At 43.5% G+C, this 19,352-nt stretch overlaps 1 protein-coding gene and 1 pseudogene across 1 annotated transcript in view; one reads left to right on the top strand and one right to left on the bottom strand.

Moving 5' to 3' along the window:
• Positions 1 to 19,352, top strand: part of LOC122925098 (oocyte zinc finger protein XlCOF6-like) — an 818,943-nt gene that overhangs the window by 57,424 nt on the left and 742,167 nt on the right. The window lies entirely within an intron of this gene.
• The window catches only part of LOC122925200, a 29,616-nt pseudogene that overhangs the window by 8,583 nt on the left and 1,681 nt on the right, over positions 1 to 19,352 (bottom strand).

The following is a 19,352-nucleotide window of genomic DNA, read 5'->3' as shown; positions in this document are numbered from 1 at the left end:
GATCACATGACTGTGACATCATCACAGGTCTTTCAGCAGTACAGTCACAGTAGAGAAGAGAGCGGCTGACGAGTCCCGGGTGGAGACTAGAATGGAGTTGTTAGGAGCAGGTTCTCGTGTTCTTGATGTTACTTATTAAATTCTTTGCGTTCAGGAAAGTGTTTTACTAGAATTATGTATTTCCTATATCATTATTTCTTCATATGTATTTTTATCGATGCAATAGAAAAAATTCCATTCTGCTTGTTTTCACACATAAAAATAGAACTAAGAGGTCATTTATGACCAAATATATACCACTTTTTAGTGTATATTTGGCGCAGATTTTTTCGCAAAGGTGATTTGCTGCAGAATCTGAGATTTCTTCCCCTTCCAAGTCACTTACACCAGTTCTAAAAAAGGAGGAATGGCGGGGAAATGATCTAAGTCTAAGGCAGCAATGGAGCTGGTGTAGATTTCAGGCTGTTGTACGTATCAAGCGCCAGCGCAGGGTTATTATTGGCGTCTAAAATGCCAGTCTTAATAAATGACCCCATACATTTTTCAATACATGATCAAATTCAGAGTTTTACGGTTGTGTTCACACAGCGCGGCCATTTTGTGGTAAAATGTGCAGCCGTTAACACTCTCATTAATAGCTGTGTGGTTTTGCCAATAAAACATCGCCAAGACACGTAGTCAATCAAAATGCCACTTCTAAAACCACGTCCACCGCGCGAACACACCCTTCATGTATTTAACTTCACAGTTTATTCTGCCACAGCCGACTAGATATATTACTGAACAGAGAGGACCAATATGAATTCAATAAGCCACAGCAGATACAGGAGGACCTCCTTCTGCCCACTCCATTCTAGTCTTATCTGTATAGAAGAGACGAGAATACTGACTCCAGGAGGAGGACCTCCTTCTAACACCTCTACAGCTTATATTACTGACACCAGGAGGAGGACCTCCTTCTAATAACTCTACAGCTTATATTACTGATAATAGAGGAGGACCTCCTTCTAACATCTTTGCAGTTTATATGACTGACTCCAGGAGGAGGACCTCCTTCTAACAGCTCTACAGCTTATATTACTGACTCCAGGAGGAGGACCTCCTAACACCTATACAGCTTATATTACTGATAATAGAGGAGGACCTCCTTCTAACAACTCTACAGCTTATATTACTGACTCCAGGAGGAGGACCTCCTTCTAACAACTCTACAGCTTATATTACTGATAATAGAGGAGGACCTCCTTCTAACACCTCTGCAGCTTCTAGCAATGATAATAGAGAAGGACCTCCTTCTAACACCTCTGCAGTTTATATTACTGATAATAGAGGAGGACCTCCTTCTAACAGCTCTATAGCTTATATTACTGACTCCAGGAGGAGGACCTCCTTTCACCCGCTATTCTAATAAGGGTCCATGCACATGAACATATGCCCTCCGAGACATACAGTCAGTGACCAGGGCATATGTTTCAGAGAACACAGTTTCATAGTTTACTATAATGCTGTGCGCGTCAGGCTACCCGCGGGATTACTGTCCTGGACTCGTATGATCATGGCACACGATTGATGCCGCTCTGGGACATATGGCCTGCTCATGGACGCTATGTCTCGGAAGGCATACGTTTGTGTGCATGGGCCTTATAATGCAGTTGTTAGGAGGAGGTCCACACTCTGTAGTCAGTAATATAGTAGGATGGAGGTGTTAGAAGGAGGTCCTCCTCTATTATCAGTAATATAAACTGCAGAGATGTTAGCAGGAGGTCCTCCTGGAGTCAGTTAGCTACTTTCACACTAGCGTTAATATTTTCCAGTATTGAGATCCATCATAGGGTCTTAATACCAGAAAAAAATGCTTCCGTTTTGTTGTCCCTATTCATTGTCAATGGGTACAAAACGTAACTGAACAGAACGGAGCGCTCCAAAATACATTCCATTCCGTTCTCATACCGGAGAGCAGCATGCTGCGGTTTGCTTTCCATCCTGTGCAGATACGAGATGTGCAGCACCTGAAACTACGGATACTGGAAGCCTGTGCTAGCATTTCTTCCTGCGGTGTTGCTATCAGTGTGTGAAGAGTGGGAGAAGAGGGTTGCATTGACAATCCAACACAATGGGCAGCACATTGAACACATTTTATAAGTGGTCAGAAACTTGTAAATAACTCATGAAAGAATAAAGTTAAGACCAAGCACACCATTGTTTTTCTTGTGAAATTCCCAATAAGTTTGATGTGTCACATGACCCTCTTCCTATTGAAAAAACAAGTTGGATTCAAAATGGCCGACTTCAAAATGGCCGCCATGGTCACCACGCATCTTGAAAAGTTTCCCCCCTCACATATACTAATGTGCCACAAACAGGAAGTTAATATCACCAACCATTCCCATTTTATTAAGGTGTATCCCTATAAATAGCCCACCATGTATAATAAACCAGTGATTGCTTCAGCTTCACATCCTGACTTTGTCGCAGTCACTCTGAGCTCGTACTTCCTGCCGATTTGGACCTCACACAACACCAACAGGGTCTTGATTAAGGTGACCCCAACAATCCCAAAAGGAAGCATCACCGTTATCAACAATGAGATATGGGGAGTATTATACAACAATAGTCCACTGTCCAATGGGAGTCGCAGATAGAAAATACCGCGGTACCCGACCACCAAGTATTAGAGAAACTAGACTGCACACATAGCGAGCTGACCTCTATACTGTGATCAGATCTGATGGTCCATGGGATAGATAGCACACTGTGGAATTAGTAGCAATGTTGCCTGATACAGACACGTAGTATTTCCACCACGTTCTAGTGGATAATTGCCCAAGGTGGATGATAATGAAGAGCGTGATGAATACTGGTTAAAGTCCAACACTGGTGTGAACACTACGTTACAAACATACAAACCCCAGCACTACATGTCCACACACATCCTGATCGCCTCTACTCCGAACCACTACCCCAATGTTGATAAGCTATATCCTGAACTCACAATGTTGGTGGTTGTAGTAGTGCAAATGTGAACTGACCTAGTCATAGTCAGCAAGGACAGATCAATTCATTGGCCTCATTTTGACAAAAGCCATGTTTTGGACACTGTGAGGTTTTGCTCTGGTAGACAGGTTAGCGGACGCAGTATAGAGGCAAGGAACCAGGTTGTAAATCAACTTCAGTGTTTTATTCACACTCAGCAAAAACACAACAGTCTTGGTGCTTGTTCACACACAGCAAAACATAATAACATAATAGTCTTTACGCTTGTTCACAGCAAGTCAAAATAATGGTCACCTGGAATCCTAGTTGTCAGTTCACACCCGGCTGAATGCTCAGCCACTGAAAAGTTCACTGGCCTCTTCCAGGCGGCCTGCACGCCTGTTTGCAGTCTTCAGCCTTCAGCACAGAGGCTCCACAGCTTCACTGCCAGATGGAGGTAAAATCCACACAGCTGAGACTGCTGGCTGGGATTTTATATTCCAGCCAAAACCCGGCCTGGAGCGTGGGGAGAAGCCACCCACCCTGCACTTTGGCTGCTCCCAGTAAGAGCCGGCCCGGATCGGCTTTACAGCCATACTAAATAACAATTAGTGTCAGTCAGCACTAACTGCCGCTGACACTTAAAATTACAGGCCCTTACCTCACCGAGGCCAGGAATCTCGGTGACACATACCTTCCGTCAATGACGGACCCTTGCGCCTTCCTACAACACTGGCAGAGGACAACTTGGTCTGTTTGGGTGTCACCATGCCCCCTGAAAACCCTCTCTGAGATAACACTGGAGACAGGGCAAGAAAGAGAATACTGGGCAAATTTAGGCCCCTGATCTAGTCTGCTTGTCCAGAGGTATATGGGGTCAGGAACACCAGTATGCACCTGAGACAAGCCAGAGTCTGAGAAGGCCTGAACCTGGGCATTGAGGTCTCGGTTAGCTGATTTACCTCAGCCTGGCGCAGCCCGTGAGGAAACTGCTCTATCATGTTGAGGAGTACTGAACTGGCTCCTGCTGCTGCAGGTTTTGCTGCTTGTGGTGGCAGGAGGTTGACTGTCATTTCAAGCTTGTCAATCTTCACATGGTAGAAACCTCTCAGAGACAAGTTTTCTGCATTCTGGCTGATCTGGATTCTATTCACTGTTCAAAGTCAGTGCACTCTTTGAATCCCTTCAGAGGTCCCTCTCCTCAAACCTCAAAGAATTTCAAAGGGTTTTCCAGGATTTTTTTTTACTGATGACCCATCCTCCGAATAGGTCATCAGTATCTGATCGGTAGGTGTCCAACACTCGGGAACCCCGCTGATTAGCTGTTTGTGGAGGCACCGATGCTCCCTTGAGCGCTGCTGCCTTTTCGCAGGTTACCAAACACAGCACCATATATTGTATAGTGGTTGTGATTGGTATTGCACTCGGCCTCATTCACTTGAAAAGAGCTGAGCTGCACCTAAACAACACGACGCGTCGTGACCGGCCTAGAAAAAGCAGAGAGAAGGCCACGGCACTCACAGGAGAGCCACAGTCTTCTCAAAAAGTTGATTGGTGGGGGTCCCAGGTGTCGGTCCCCCACCATTTAGATACTGATGCTCTGGTACTGATACTGATACTGATGATAGGTCATCAGTAAGAAAATTTCGGACAGCGCCTTTAATGGTATAGAAGATGCTGTTTGACTCGCCCCACAGATTCAGGGGGAAGCAGTCAGTGTAAGAGCAGTCACAACAAACATGGTGGCACCAGATCAGAACCCCTTAAGGAAGTGGGAAGGAGCATGGCATGGACAGAACTGAAACTGATTCATCTGTCTGCTGTACTTATTTGAGGCTCCCTCAACATTTTTGCTGACCAACAGAGTCTAGCAGTTCTAGGAAAATGGTCTCTGAATCCAGAGATTATCAAGCAGATTGCCAATATGTAGGAAGTAACAGTAATTTAACTCAGGGTAAATAGGTTCAGTGCCAAGATGGAAGCATTCCTTTTGTTTTATCAGGAATACAATCGCTTGGCAGCGGATACCCTGTCCATTCCTTAGAGGTTTAGCCTGGTTAACATTTTCCTCCGGTTTCCTCGATACCTAAGGTTTTGATGAAAATTAGGCAAGACCAGGCCACACTACAGCCATCATTCCGTTCGGGCTAAAGAGGTCAACTCGGGGAGATGAATCAAGAAGGCTATTGAGACTTCCCCTAGTGCAGATGTCTAGGGCACTCAACTCTGCCAATATCTGGAAAGATTCAGTCTGACAGCCTGAAGGTTAACCAGCCTCTATTAGAGAGTTATAGAGGCCTCTATGATACAGTCATGAAGACCTTGCCACACTTTGGGTCTCTACCAATCGGTCGTGTTTCTCAACTCATTCAGATGAGTTAAGGATGTAACTGGAGACTTCCCACACTGCAGATCGTGTGTGTCTAGGGCACTGAACTCTGCCAAGACCTGAGGATCATCCTCTATTACTATTTATAGGCCTCTTTAAATCAATCATGAAGACCTTGCCACACTTTAGTTTTCCGTCCATGAAAAAGGTGTTCCCAACTCATTCAAATACATTAAGGGTATATCTGAAAATATCCCCCATTGCAAATCGAGAGCATTCAGCTCTGCCAGGACCTGGACAGACACTATAACAAGCTAGTGGCCTCTCAGACATAGTAATGAGAGGCCAGGTCTGAATCCACATAAAAGATCAAGTGAATCCTACTCATGGAGTGGAAAGTTCCAAATCACAGATTATCAGCCTCGTAGTTATCCTGCAGGAAGCATTTGGAGACTGCATAAAGTTTATAGGACCTAAAAAGTTAAACTTTTGTCCATTCTGCAAGTTTATCCTTGTCACAAGAGTCCTTGATTAAAAGGTTACTGAAAGGTTTTCTAAGATGTGGCCTTCCATACTTAGATCTGTGTCAAAAAAGGACTTGGCCTTAGTCCTAAAAGTATTAAGATCATCTCCTTTTTAACCTCTTGATAAGGTCCCACATAAATACATGGCCTAAAATGTTTTTTTCCATCTTACCTTGACCAGGTGAAAACCTAGCATTTATGCCTCCAGAGGTGAAAAGTAAACTGGAGGATTCCACCCACCCTGCCAATGTTGTAGATTTCTAATGTCCATGTCAGAAAATCAAGAACAAATTATTTATGTTGTAGAAGTTTGCTAAAGATCTGTTAGATATATGTACAGTGATGACCAGGCCTGTTAGACACATATAAAGGTATGACCAGGCCTATTATGTATATATAAAGGTATTACCAGGCTTGTTAGGTATACATAAAGGTATGACCAGGCCTGTTAGACATATGAAATGGTACGACCAGGCCTGTAAGCATATATAAAGATATGACTAGGCATATTGCACAGTGAAATGTACACAGGACTCTCTTCTACCCTCCAGTTCAGGCATCCTGCTCTACCTTCCATAAAGGACAGATCACACTATCCCCTCACAGTGTGTGAAGCGGCTACACACCCCTCCTGCTTAACACACATGGACATCTCCTCACTGAGTAGGGCTCACCAACCTAGGATCCACAGAGGATCTGTCAGTATTGCTCTCTCTGGATTTTAGTTTATTATGTGGACGCATAAATGATTGGGATGGCAGTAGCACTGCAGGGCAGGCAGATTGCCTGTAGCACATGTCCAGTGAGGAGGAACAGGGGGAGCCAGAGACCAGTCTGACCCCGATTGCTGCTCCGTTGCAGTGCTAGAAGAGTGCCGCCCAAGGCCACCACCTCACTTTGCTTCATGAGCGGTGCACCCCTGGCCATGACACCCCTGGCAGAAACACCTCTTTATTGTGCTGCTGTTAGGACTAAGGGAAAACAGATTAACATTAGAATGTGATGCTTATTTTTCACAGATTTATTAATACCCACAATCAGGGTTTGATATATTAAGAAAACCTTTCTTCAGTGCACTGTACCCAGAAGACGTCTCACTGTTAGGCGCTCTCCTTACTGCATACATCCATAAAACTGTCCCCATATAATGTAAAACTAATAATAATCTTTATTTATATAGCACCACCATATTCCACGGAGCTTTACGATTCAGAGGGTTCATGTACAAATCAAAATAGACATCACAGAATTACAGGCTAATTTACAAATTGGAACACAAGAAGTAAGGATCCTGCTCACAACAGCTTACAATCTAGGAGCAATGGGTAACAAAAAGGGTCAAACTGATTGTTTTATAAAGTGGTCCAGCCACCTTAGTACTACATAGAGCAGTGCAGATGGAGCTGCATCAGCCAGTACACTTAGTGCACAGATTACTGTCAGAAGATGGTGTTTGAATATGAAGAATAAAGGAGGAGGGAATAAAACAGGGAGCGGACAGTTTAGGGAACATAATAAGTCTGCCAGAAAAGATGTGTTTTTTAGGCACATTTGAAGCTAAAGAAGTTGGGAATTGACCTGATTGTCCAGTCAGTGCATTCCAGAGAGCTGGTACAGCAACACAAGAAAGTCTTGAATACGAAAGTAATAGGTAAGAATTATGGTTTTAATCTTAGATCTTTGGCAGAACAGAGCATGCTGTAGGATGGTAGACAGAAATGAGGGAGTTTATATAGGGAGGTGCAGGCCCGTGGAGAGCTATGTGACTGGCACAAGCTAGTAGCATCAGTATAGCGGGTGGACAGATAGATGAGCCTGGCTGCAGTCTTAAGGACAGACTGAAGGGTGGAGAGTTTGGTGAGGGGAAGATAGATTAGTAATGTTACAAAAGTCAAGACAAGAATAAATCAAAAGCAATAAGTTTTGTCTGTTTCCACCGTGAGAAAAGGGCAGATTCTGGAGATGTTCTTGAGGTGTAGAAAAGAGCATGCAAGTGATTTTATATAGGAAAGAAAAAAAAAAAAGATCTGGCACAAACATAAACCCAAAACAGTGAGATGCTGCCCCAGAGTTAGGTGGGTTAGTAGAAGGTGGGAAATAGATGTAGTTCAGTTTTTGAGAGATTCCGTTTCAGAGAGAGAGAGAGAGAGAGAGGACATGATATTAGAAACAGCTGCCAGATAATCACTGGTGTTTTGTAGAACTGCTGGAGTGATATTGAAAACCAAATCTGCCAATAGTCTGTCCAATCGGGGCTGTGGAGATAAAAAAAAGAGTATAGGACCTACAAATGAACCCTGAGGAAAGATACACTGAAGGAGTGACCAGAGAGATAGGAAGAAACAAAGCGAGGGCAGTGTCCTTAAGGCCAATTGAGCATGGTGAAGAGGAGCTTGTGGTCTACTATATCAATTGCTGCAGAGAGAAATCCAGAAGAATCAGTAGAGAATAGTTGCCATTCTTTTTTGCTGTCAGATGACTGTTAGACACTTTGGTAATGACAGTTTCTTTATAGTGTAGAGGAGAGGTTAGAGACAGGTCGGTAGTTAGCAGCAGAGGTTGCGTGAAGAGATGTTTATTTTTAGTAGTGGGGTTATAATAGGTTTAAAAGACGATGGAAAGATGCCAGAAGAGAGGTAAATACTGTATTTACTTGACTAATGACAGTGGAGGTGAGGAAACTGATTCACTACTGTAGGTTGTGGTTTGAGAAGATGATGTAAGCCTGGTGACTTCTTCTGTTATAAGGTCAAATGAAGACAGAGAACAAGAAGTGTGGGATGGAGGGGGATCGAAGCCGGTCGGAGACTGAGAGATTTTTTCCTGCTGGCTGTTTATTTTTATCTCTGAAGTAAGTGGCCAGGTCTTCAGCACAAAGATCAGTGATGGGCACATGCACTTTAGGGCTTAGAAGGGAGTGAAAAGTATTACAGAACCATTTTTGTTTATTTGAAGGTGAGGAGATAACAAAGATGAATTTTTTTTTTTTTGCAAAGTGGGGGCAGAGTTGTAAGTATAAAATATAAATTTTGAACGGAGAAAATCTGCAGATGCTTGTAATTTTTTCCATAAATATTCAGCACACCTAGAGAACCACTGGAGACAGTGTATTTAGGTGTGTGCCAGGATGGTTTTAAGGGGTCTGTAAATAGAATATACAAAAAAAGGAATGTAGAAGACAGTGGCTGATACTTTTTAATGGCTAACTAAAAAAAGATAACCTTTTCAGTTAGCCATTAAAAGGTATCTGAAGAATCTCATTCCATTTTCTTTATCTAATAGGCTGCTAGGAGTTAATGCTGAGTAGGTTTCTGTTTGTGTGAAAAGTAGGACTGTAATGAGAACAGTGAGAGATTTATATAGTAAAGGAAAGAAGATTGTGGTCAGAAAGTGGGAAGCATGAGCTAATAAAGTCAGGGAGTGAGCAGAGGCATGAGGAAGTGAGTTGAAGCCGAGAGAGGAGATTATAGAAGGAAAGTGAGGCCAATGGGGAGATTGGATCATCAATGGGGGATGTTGAAAGTACTTCTCCCTGTCTCCTCACCAAGTAAGTCTACTTTCACACTGGTGTTTTGGCTTTCCATTTGCGAGATCCATTCAGGGCACTCACAAGCAGTCCAAAACAGATCAGTTTTGCCCTAATGCATTCTGAATGGAAAAGGATCAGCTCAGAATGCGTCAGTTTGCATCTGCTCAGTCTCCATTCCGCTTTGGAGACGGACACTAAAATGCTGCTTGCAGCGTTTTGGTGTCCGTCTGATAAAACAGAGCCAAACGGATTCGTCCTGGCACACAATGTAAGTCAATGGGGACGGATCCGTTTTCACTGACACAATAGAAAACGGATCTGTACTCCATTGACTTTCAATGGTGTTCAAGACGGATACGTCTTGGCTATGTTAAAGATAATACAAACAGATCCGTTCTGAACGGATGCAGACGGTTTTATTATCTGAACAGATCCGTCCATGACGAATCCGCACAAAACGTGAGTGTGAAAGTAGCCTAATTCTGAATTTCAGTGCAGTTCCCTGGCTGTGTCTGTCATCTATTTCCGCAATGCACTCACTAACTCCTATAAAGACACATCTCCTGCCTTGTCTATCAGGTTCCAAACTGTGCTGCCACTGCTATGACCCCTACATCTCCTGCCTTGTCCCTCACTTAAGTTTTATACTGTATTGTTGACATTGCAGCTATTACTGCCCCTGCTGCCATTACTACTACCTCTACACAGCCACAAATCTCCTCTCCTGTCTGTCAGGTTCCATACTGTACTGCTGCCCTTGCAGCTACTACTGCCCCCACTGCCTTTTCTACTACCCCTACACAGCTGCACATCTCCTGCCTTATCTGTCAGGTTCCATACTATACTGCTGCTGCTCCAAAAAATAGGTAGAATGCTTGATCGAAACAAGCCACGTTACATTCCCTTTTGTGGGCTCTTGCCTCGGGGATATGTTCTGTACAGATTTAGTATTGAAGCACCATAACATAAGGGGAGACGGGAGAAGACTAGGAAAGTATGGATAAATTCAGTGCACACCCTTCTGATAAACATTTATGATGGGAATTGTTTTACCATGTAAAGATAGCCATTACAGTTAATAGTAAAAAGTTTAATGCATTTAATAAATAGTCAGACTCAAGTACTGTAAAAAGATTCAGGCTTCGCAGATTTTTTTTACAGTACTTGAGTCTGACTATTTATTAAATGCATTAAATGGGTATACACTCTTCTGCAGAATGGCCATAAAGTCTTGGCGAAATATAAGGAACTGGTGTGGAGCTGGGGCATCACTTATTTGTACTCCACTGTGGCATAACCCAAAGCTCTTGAATTTAAATGACTTGAGTTGCAGCCAGTATTGGAGGACCAAGAATATTCAGTACCTGCATCAAGTGGTCAGTGGTGGACACATTTTGCCCCTTGCGGATTTAAAGCAAGGGGCAAATCTAGGTGAGGTGGCTTGGTATGCATATTTTCAATTAAGGTCAGCACTTTCTAGCACTGCGAATCGCTATCTTCTTATTATAGAAACTCCTGAATTTTTACATGATTTAATTTCCAAGAAAATTGTCACGAGAATTAAAGTATCTCACTGTTATAGACACTTAATGAAAAAGTTTTTTTCTGACGTTCTTTCACCAGGACAGAGAGCCTGGTCATCTTCGCTTTCAGCGACGGGCTCTCCAAACTGGGAGAATATAGGGGAAAGTTTAAAATTGGTTTCGCATAATTTTAATCACATTGTGGTACAATTTAATATTTTGCACAAAATATATGTGACACCTACATGGTTATATAGGAGAGGACTTAGAACCTCCTCTGACTGCCCACGCTGTGGTAAATCCGAGGCAGATCATTTACATCTGTTCTGGGACTGTCCAATGGTGAGCAGGTACTGGAGATCGGTTCAAACCAATCTGGCTCGTAAACTCAACATTGTTGTTCCCTTCACTCCCAGGATATGGGTCCTGGGAGATCTATCGGAGGTTAATCACCAACCTACAAATGGTCGATTGTTGATTAAGGTGATGTTTCTGGCTAGGCTTCTCATTTCTAGAGTATGGTTTTGCTCCTCCGCTCCAGATTGTAATAATTGGCTGGGTTTGGTTGAGAAGGTGAAAAGCTACGAGAAGATCTTGTATAAACAACGAGGATCATACTTAAAGTGGGATAAATTGTGGAAAGACTGGGATACGACCAACTAATTTAATTTTTAATTTTTTTTTGTCTGCAAGGTGGGGGCTGGGAGGGGGGGGGTAAGGTGGGGGATTTTTTGGGGAAGATCCAATTGTCCGGCTTTTTTGTGTATGCAATGTATTAATGCAGAATGTGAAGCCATAATAGAGCATTGGAGCATCTTTAGAAATGCCGGGGGCTGGCAGGACTCACCGGCATTAGATATTGGCTAATTCTTGATCAATTTAAAATATTGACTAATATTCTGGTGAGGGTTCGGGGCTCGGGATCTTGGGGGGTCCGGGCATCGGGTGCGACCCGGGATGCGGCTTTTCCCCTTGGACGTGAGTTTTTACTACGGGCAGCGATTTGACACGGGTGTGGTTTGGGTCCCTCATTTGTCCCTTCTTAATGAACTGGAGTTGATGCCGGGCTCTGCTCTCCTAATGAGACAGTGCTGGCTGGCTATTTTTTTTTCTCTCCCCAAGTGCTGGGGATTGTTGAGTGACACTTTGATTTGTGTCCCCTCTCCATGAGACACCGTGGAGAACCCATGCGAGTTATGCTTAAACAAGCCATTAACATTTAATCCAACTATATGGGGATGAGGCAGGAAATCCTGGGAGTGGGTTTTATACCACTGGGATAGAAGACTGCTGGACCCCCCTCCCCTTCTCTTCGGTTTTACGGAAGGGTGCGATCAAAGATCGCTGTGAGCTTGCCCCATACGGGATAGGTGAGCACCAGAGATTCGCCCCACGGGTGTTGGTCCTGTCCGTGGTGCTTACCTGCGTCTGAGGGAGGCCGTGGGGGGTGCGTGTTCGCTGCTCGGTGGGCCGCCCGGGCCTCGGGCCTATGCTCCCTCTCAGTATGGAGATAATAATATTAAATAAGATCTCGTTTTTTATCTGTAATGCTAAACCCTTTGATGCCGGGCTGGTCCTGCTTTCCCCCCAGGCAGTGAGACCTTTATTTGATTTTAGTTAATATCTATATAATTATGGGTATTTGCATGAAATCATATTTAATTATGCTTTAAGGACTAGAACTGACGGACTTTTGGATTTTATAGTATTGTAAATGGTATATTGTTATGTATTTTTTTGTATGAGAACTAAAAAATAAAAGTTTATATAATAAAAAAAAAAAAAATAGTAAAAAGTTGGTGAAAGATTCCCTTTAAACAGGCTGTTAATTGACTTATTCATTTCAATCTGACCCAAAACATAATTCAAGACATGTACTCATCTCTACTTTTATCCAGTGTGACATATCTGATGTTTAACAAGATTTAGTTAAAACATTTTCCACATTTTGAACATCAATATGGTTTCTTTCCTATGTGACTTCTCTCAGGTGTTAAAAGATATGTGTTGGTTTTAAAACATTTCCCACATTCTGAACATGAATACATCTTCTCAGGCATGTGACTTATCCTATGTGTAACAAGATTAGATTTTGTTTTAAAAGATTTTCCACATTATAAACATGAATATGGTTTCTCCCCTGTGTGAATTCTCTGATGTTCAACAAGATCTGATTTCCGTGTAAAATATTTGCCACATTCTGAAAATGAATATGGCTTCTCTCCTGTGTGACTTCTTTTATGTGTAACAAGACATGATTTCTGTGTAAAAAGTTTCCCACATTCTGAACAGGAGTACGGTTTCTCTCCTGTGTGATTTCTCTTATGAGAAACAAGATATGATTTCTGTGTAAAAAGTTTCCCACATTCTGAACATGAATAAGGCTTCTCTCCTGTGTGACTTCTCTTGTGTTTACCAAGATCTGAATTTTGTGCAAAACATTTCCCACATTCTGAACATGAATATGGCTTCTCTCCTGTGTGACTTCTCCTATGTTTAGCAAGACCTGATTTATCTACAAAAGATTTCTCACATTCTGAACATGAATATGGCTTTTCTCCTGTGTGACTTCTCTTATGTCTAACAAGACATGAATTCTGTGTAAAAAGTTTCCCACATTCTGAACAGGAGTACGGTTTCTCTCCTGTGTGATTTCTCTTATGAGAAACAAGATATGATTTCTGTGTAAAAAGTTTCCCACATTCTGAACATGAATAAGGCTTCTCTCCTGTGTGACTTCTCTTGTGTTTACCAAGATCTGATTTTTGTGCAAAACATTTCCCACATTCTGAACATGGATATGGCTTCTCTCCTGTGTGACTTCTCTTATGTTTAGCAAGATCTGATTTATCTGCAAAAGATTTCTCACATTCTGAACATGAATATGGCTTTTCTCCTGTGTGACTTCTCTTATGTCTAACAAGACATGAATTATGTGTAAAAAGTTTCCCACATTCTGAACAGGAGTACGGTTTCTCTCCTGTGTGATTTCTCTTATGAGAAACAAGATATGATTTCCGTGTAAAACGTTTCCCACATTCTGAACATGAATATGGCTTCTCTCCTGTGTGACTTCTCTTGTGTTTACCAAGATCTGAATTTTGTACAAAACATTTCCCACATTCTGAACATGCATATGGCTTCTCTCCTGTGTGACTTCTCAAATGTCTAACAAGAGTTGATTTATCTATAAAACATTTACCACATTCTGAACATGAATTTGACTTCTCTCCTGTATAAATTATTTTGTGTGTAGAAAGACCTGAACTTTTTGTGAACTGTTTACCACAATGAAACCTTTCACCCCCTTTCTGACCTATACTTGAGGTAACAATCTGTGATTGGTCAGGAAAAGGTTCCTCATGCTTAATGGGATAATATGACAGATCTGTACTGTGAAGTCCTGGATGTACATTAAGGGTAATGAGGTTTTCTCCTGTAGAGAGCAGCATATCTTCATCTTCTACATTATAATTTGATGATAACATGAAGTTTTCCTCAGAATTCTTATTTGGATTCGCTGTGAAGATAAAAATTGGAATGTGTGATTTTTTATTTATTTTTTCCAAACAATAGAGCAGACAAACTTATGACATTCATATTAGGCTGGATGTGAATACAATAAAGTCATTCATTTTGAATGCACTTCTGGCTTTGGTTAAAAAAACTGCAACAAAAACTGCAAGTGTAATTCCCGCTTTATAAAGATTACTATAACACTGCCTGACAGTGCTGCATGATGCCTTCGTCTTCTACTTTATAAATTAAGAAAAATAAAAAATTTTCCTCAGAATTCTTAATTCCTCATCATTTTATGAAGATAAAAATTGGAATTTGTGTTTTGTTTTTTTCTAAACCATAGAGTAGACAAAGTACCATATTTTTCGCCCTATAAGATGCACCCCCCCCCCCCCAATAAAAGGGAGGAAAATGGCAGTGCGTTTTATGGGGCAAATGCTGCCGTTTACACTAATACACCGCCGACCGCATGCTGCACAGCGAGGTCGGAGGTGCATCAGCGAGGAGGGGCTGGGGGCAGGAATCTAGTTTTGTACCGGCAGCGGGGGCCCGCTGCAGTCACTGTATTCTATTGCACCGGGCCCCGCTCACTGTACTAATCGTATCTACGGTAACTGCAGGCAATGTTTAACTATAGAATATGTTCAATCCAGCAGTCTGTACTTACGTCCGTGGCAGGCAGGAGGCAGGGCGGGCGGGCACTGGCACGTGTAACTTCCTACGTCACGTGCCTGCTCCGCCCTCTTTATTAATGAAGCAGGCGGCGCGGGCACGTGATGTAGTGAGTTACGCTGCCAGTGCCTGCCCGCCAGGCTTCCTGCCTGCTATGGTCGTAAGTACAGGCTGCTGGATAGAACATATTCTATAGTTAAACATTGCCTGCAGTTACCATAGATACGATTAGTACAGTGAGCGGGGCCCGATGCAATAGAATACAATGATTGTACTCGGCCCCGCTGCCATTACAAAACTAGTGTAGATGCCAGCCCCCACCCCCTGTATTGGGGGTCATTCAAAGTATCTGACACTGTTATGGGGAGGGGGATCTGTGGATGGGAAATAGCATAAGATGCTATTTATCGGTCATCTACAGATCCCACCCATAGCAGTGTCATGCCATCCACAGATGCCCCCATAACAGTGCCATCCACAGACGCCCCCATAACAGTGCCATACACAGACCCTCATAACAGTGTCATCCACAGATCCCCCATAAGTGTCATCCACAGATCCCCCATAATAGTGTCATCCACAGATCCCCCATAATAGTGTCATCCACAGATCCCCCATAATAGTGTCATCCACAGATCCCCCATAATAGTGTCATCCACAGATCCCCCATAATAGTGTCATCCACAGATCCCACATAATAGTGTCATCCACAGATCCCCCATAATAGTGTCATCCACAGATCCCCATAATAGTGTCATCCACAGATCCCCCATAATAGTGTCATCCACAGATCCCCCATAATAGTGTCATCCACAGATCCCCCATAATAGTGTCATCCACAGATCCCCCATAATAGTGTCATCCACAGATCCCCCATAATAGTGTCATCCACAGATCCCCCATAATAGTGTCATCCACAGATCCCCATAATAGTGTCATCCACAGATCCCCCATAAAAGTGTCATCCTCAGATCCCCCATAATAGTGTCATCCACAATCCCCCATAATAGTGTCATTCACAGGCTACCATTAGTTCAAAGCCCACCAAAAGCACACCTTTCAGTTCAAAATATATTTTTTCTTAATTTCCTCCTCAAAAACCTAGGTGCGTCTTATGGGCCGGTGCGTCTTATGGGCCGGAAAATACGGTATAACATTCTTAACTGGCATAGTTATAGGGGCTCGCAGTTGCAACCAGGCCCCTAAGCCAGTGGTGCTGTAATTTTCCCTTTATAAGATGCAGCACTTCCATTATGGAAGCACTCACTAGTCTGCAGGTGGGGGAGTGAAGCGCTATACTTGGCCCTTCACCCTGCCTGCTCTTCTCGGGGCCTGTACTGCTGTGTCCTGGCTGCCTACAGTGTCAGGACATACAGAGCACACTGTGACCAGACGCTGCAGGCAGTCAGGTGACTGTGCAGCGCAGGCCCCTAGAAGAGAAGAGAGCTGAGAGACCGCCGGAGAGGTAAGTTAATTTATTTTCAAATCTGCTCTGAGGTCTGATATGGGGGGGGGGGGGTCGGAGTCTGGTCTGATATTTAATGGGGGTCTGATATGAGGGTCTGGAGGTCTAATGGGGGTCTGTCTGAGGTCTGATATAGTGTCTGGTGTGATATGGGAATCTGTAGGTATAATGGAGGTCTGGTCTGAGATGGGGGGGTCTCATCAGAGGTTTGATATTGGGGTCTCATCAGAGGTTTGATATTGGGGTCTGATCTGAAAGGTAAGCGGGTATTTTTTGTACTGGCGCACACTATAAGGGGGTATTTTTTTTGTACTGAGGCACACTGATGGACAATGGGGGCATTATTACTATTGGGGACACTGTTAACACTGCACTTTATTGGTAGGACTTTTCAGGAGGACTGTTTCTGCAGTATAATATTGGGGCACTACAGCGGGCACAGTATTAGAGTTGGCAGGAGGGGGTGTTCTGACTGTGGGAGGATGATGGAAAAGTAGGAAACTCAGATGTCTGTTTGTCAAACTCTGCAGAGAGGAGACTGGCTGAAAAGAAATCATCATGGTGGTCTGGTCTGAATGGAGAAGATGAGGAAAAGAGTATCTATATCAGACGTCACTGGATGTAAGCGGTACATGTGGGGCAGTATTCTCCTGTACGATTTGTAGAGCTGTATGTAATGTTTTCCAAGTATGTCTTTAAAGGGGTTGTCCTCTTTTTACTATTGATGAACTATCCTCAGGAAAGGTCATCGACATCAGATCAGCAGGGGGTCTGACTCCTGTTAGAAGAGAAGGTAGCATTCACAGAAGTTCTACATTCTGTGCTTTGTTAGGTTAGGTTGAGAATTTGGCATGGGGGGACTCATTTCAGTTTTCACCTCAGGCAGTAGAAAGGCTAGGTACTCCCTTGCCCCAAAGCAAGGGAGGGGAGGGGGGGGGGCAAGCTGAACTCTTGTACCAGGGCCCATGAACCTAGTCTTAGTTCCTGTTCAGACTGTATCTGTGGTTTGGGTGCATTTTCAAGTTCCAGAGCCTCCTACTGTTTGCATCAGAGTTCCTGATTCTTGAAGGTCTGCTGCCAAGTACATCAGGACCATCCCGGGAAGTAGCGGTCTGGTCACCTTGTTCAGGGGTTAAAGGGTGAATACTGGGGAGGTGCCAGAATAACGCCCTTAAGGTTTGGCACAATGTCAAACTAGTTACATGTCACAGTGGTCAACAATCACTGATCTTTTACAGATGGCCATACCATCGGCACTAATGTAACCCCAAACCATCAGAGATGCAGGCTTCTGAACTGTGCGCTGATAAGCTGGATGGTCCATCTCCTCCTCAGTCCACAGGACACAGCATTCGTAGTTTGCTTCTTTTTTTTTTTAAAGGACCGTTTAGTCAAAGAAATGGTATGTAGAAGGTAATACAATATACAAAGCAAGTACAAAACATAGCCATGACAAATATACATTTCCAGACAATAGGACAATTAGCCATCAATAGTAAAGACACCATTTCCTTAAACTTTTCTTCATCTTAAAGGGGTTCTGCACTTTCATTTAACTGATGATCTATCCTCTGGATAGATCATCAGCTTCTGATCGGCGGGGGTCCGACACCCGGGACCCCCGCCGATCAGCTGTTTGAGAAGGCAGCGGCGCTCCAGCAGCGCCGCGGCCTTCTCGCTGTTTACCGCCGGGCCGCCCACCCACTGACGTCACGACTTGTATCAACTAGAGTGGGCGCGGCTAAGCTCTGTTCACTTGAATGGAGCTTAGCCGCGCCCACTCTAGTTGATACAATTCGTGACGTCAGTGGGCGGGCGGCCTGGCGGTAAACAGTGAGAAGGTTGCGGCGCTGCTGGAGCGCCGCTGCCTTCTCAAACAGCTGATCGGCGGGGGTCCCGGGTGTCGGACCCCCGCCGATCAGAAGCTGATGATCTATCCAGAGGATAGATCATCAGTTAAATGAAGGTGCAGAACCCCTTTAAATACATAGAAATGAACTAAACATTGTGCAACTGGGCAACGGTTTCTTGCGTGTGATCTAGAACAACAAACAGCCCAATCGCCACCAACAATAGCCTTAGAAGTTTTTCCCTAACAACAGTAAAAACAAACCAACAAAAAAGCTGAGAAGGCGAAGAGAAAAAAGATGGGAGGGAGGGAGCGCAACCATCTAAAAGAAGTAAAACCTAGGGAGCCAAAAGGTCCCAAACCAATGGGAGGAATCCTTAACAAAGGTCCCCAGACCTCGGGATAAATAGGTAAGCTTAAAAAGTGGGAGCACTGTATTCACCTCTCTAAGCCAGGCATTTTTGGTGGGCCTCTAGGGGTGCTTCCAATTATATAGGATAACCTGTTTTGCATAATAGAACAGTAGTTGAAGTAAGGTGCGTAAAGCCACAGTAAGAAGAAGGTCATCAACGAGCCAAAGAGGCAAACCTTGGGACTCGGTATATTTGGCATGGTCAGATTAGTCTCCATAAACCCCAGAACCTCTCTCCAATATGGCCGTAAGACTCTACAGTCCCAGAATATGTGTAGCATCGTGCCATCCGCCATCTGGGACACTCAGCCAAAGGCAATGCCCCACAACATCCAGTCTGTGAGGGGTATAATAAATCCTATGTGTAAACTTAAAGGGCTTCTGTCACCCCCAAAACCCATTTTTCATTTTTGGGCATATTAAGATCATTATTGGACGACTATTCCCTATACAGGGCTCTTACCTTGTTCTGTCGCTTGGTTTCACTAAAAATAAATCTTTTTAAATATGCAAATGACTTCACTACAGGCAAGTAGGGCGGTTACTTGCTCTTGCCA

Source organism: Bufo gargarizans, chromosome 1, assembly GCF_014858855.1.
Source record: "Bufo gargarizans isolate SCDJY-AF-19 chromosome 1, ASM1485885v1, whole genome shotgun sequence".
In the NCBI taxonomy this organism is placed as follows: Eukaryota; Metazoa; Chordata; class Amphibia; order Anura; family Bufonidae; genus Bufo; species Bufo gargarizans.
Note: the sequence above shows the minus strand (reverse complement) of the source record. Positions and strands in the feature narration are given on the sequence as shown.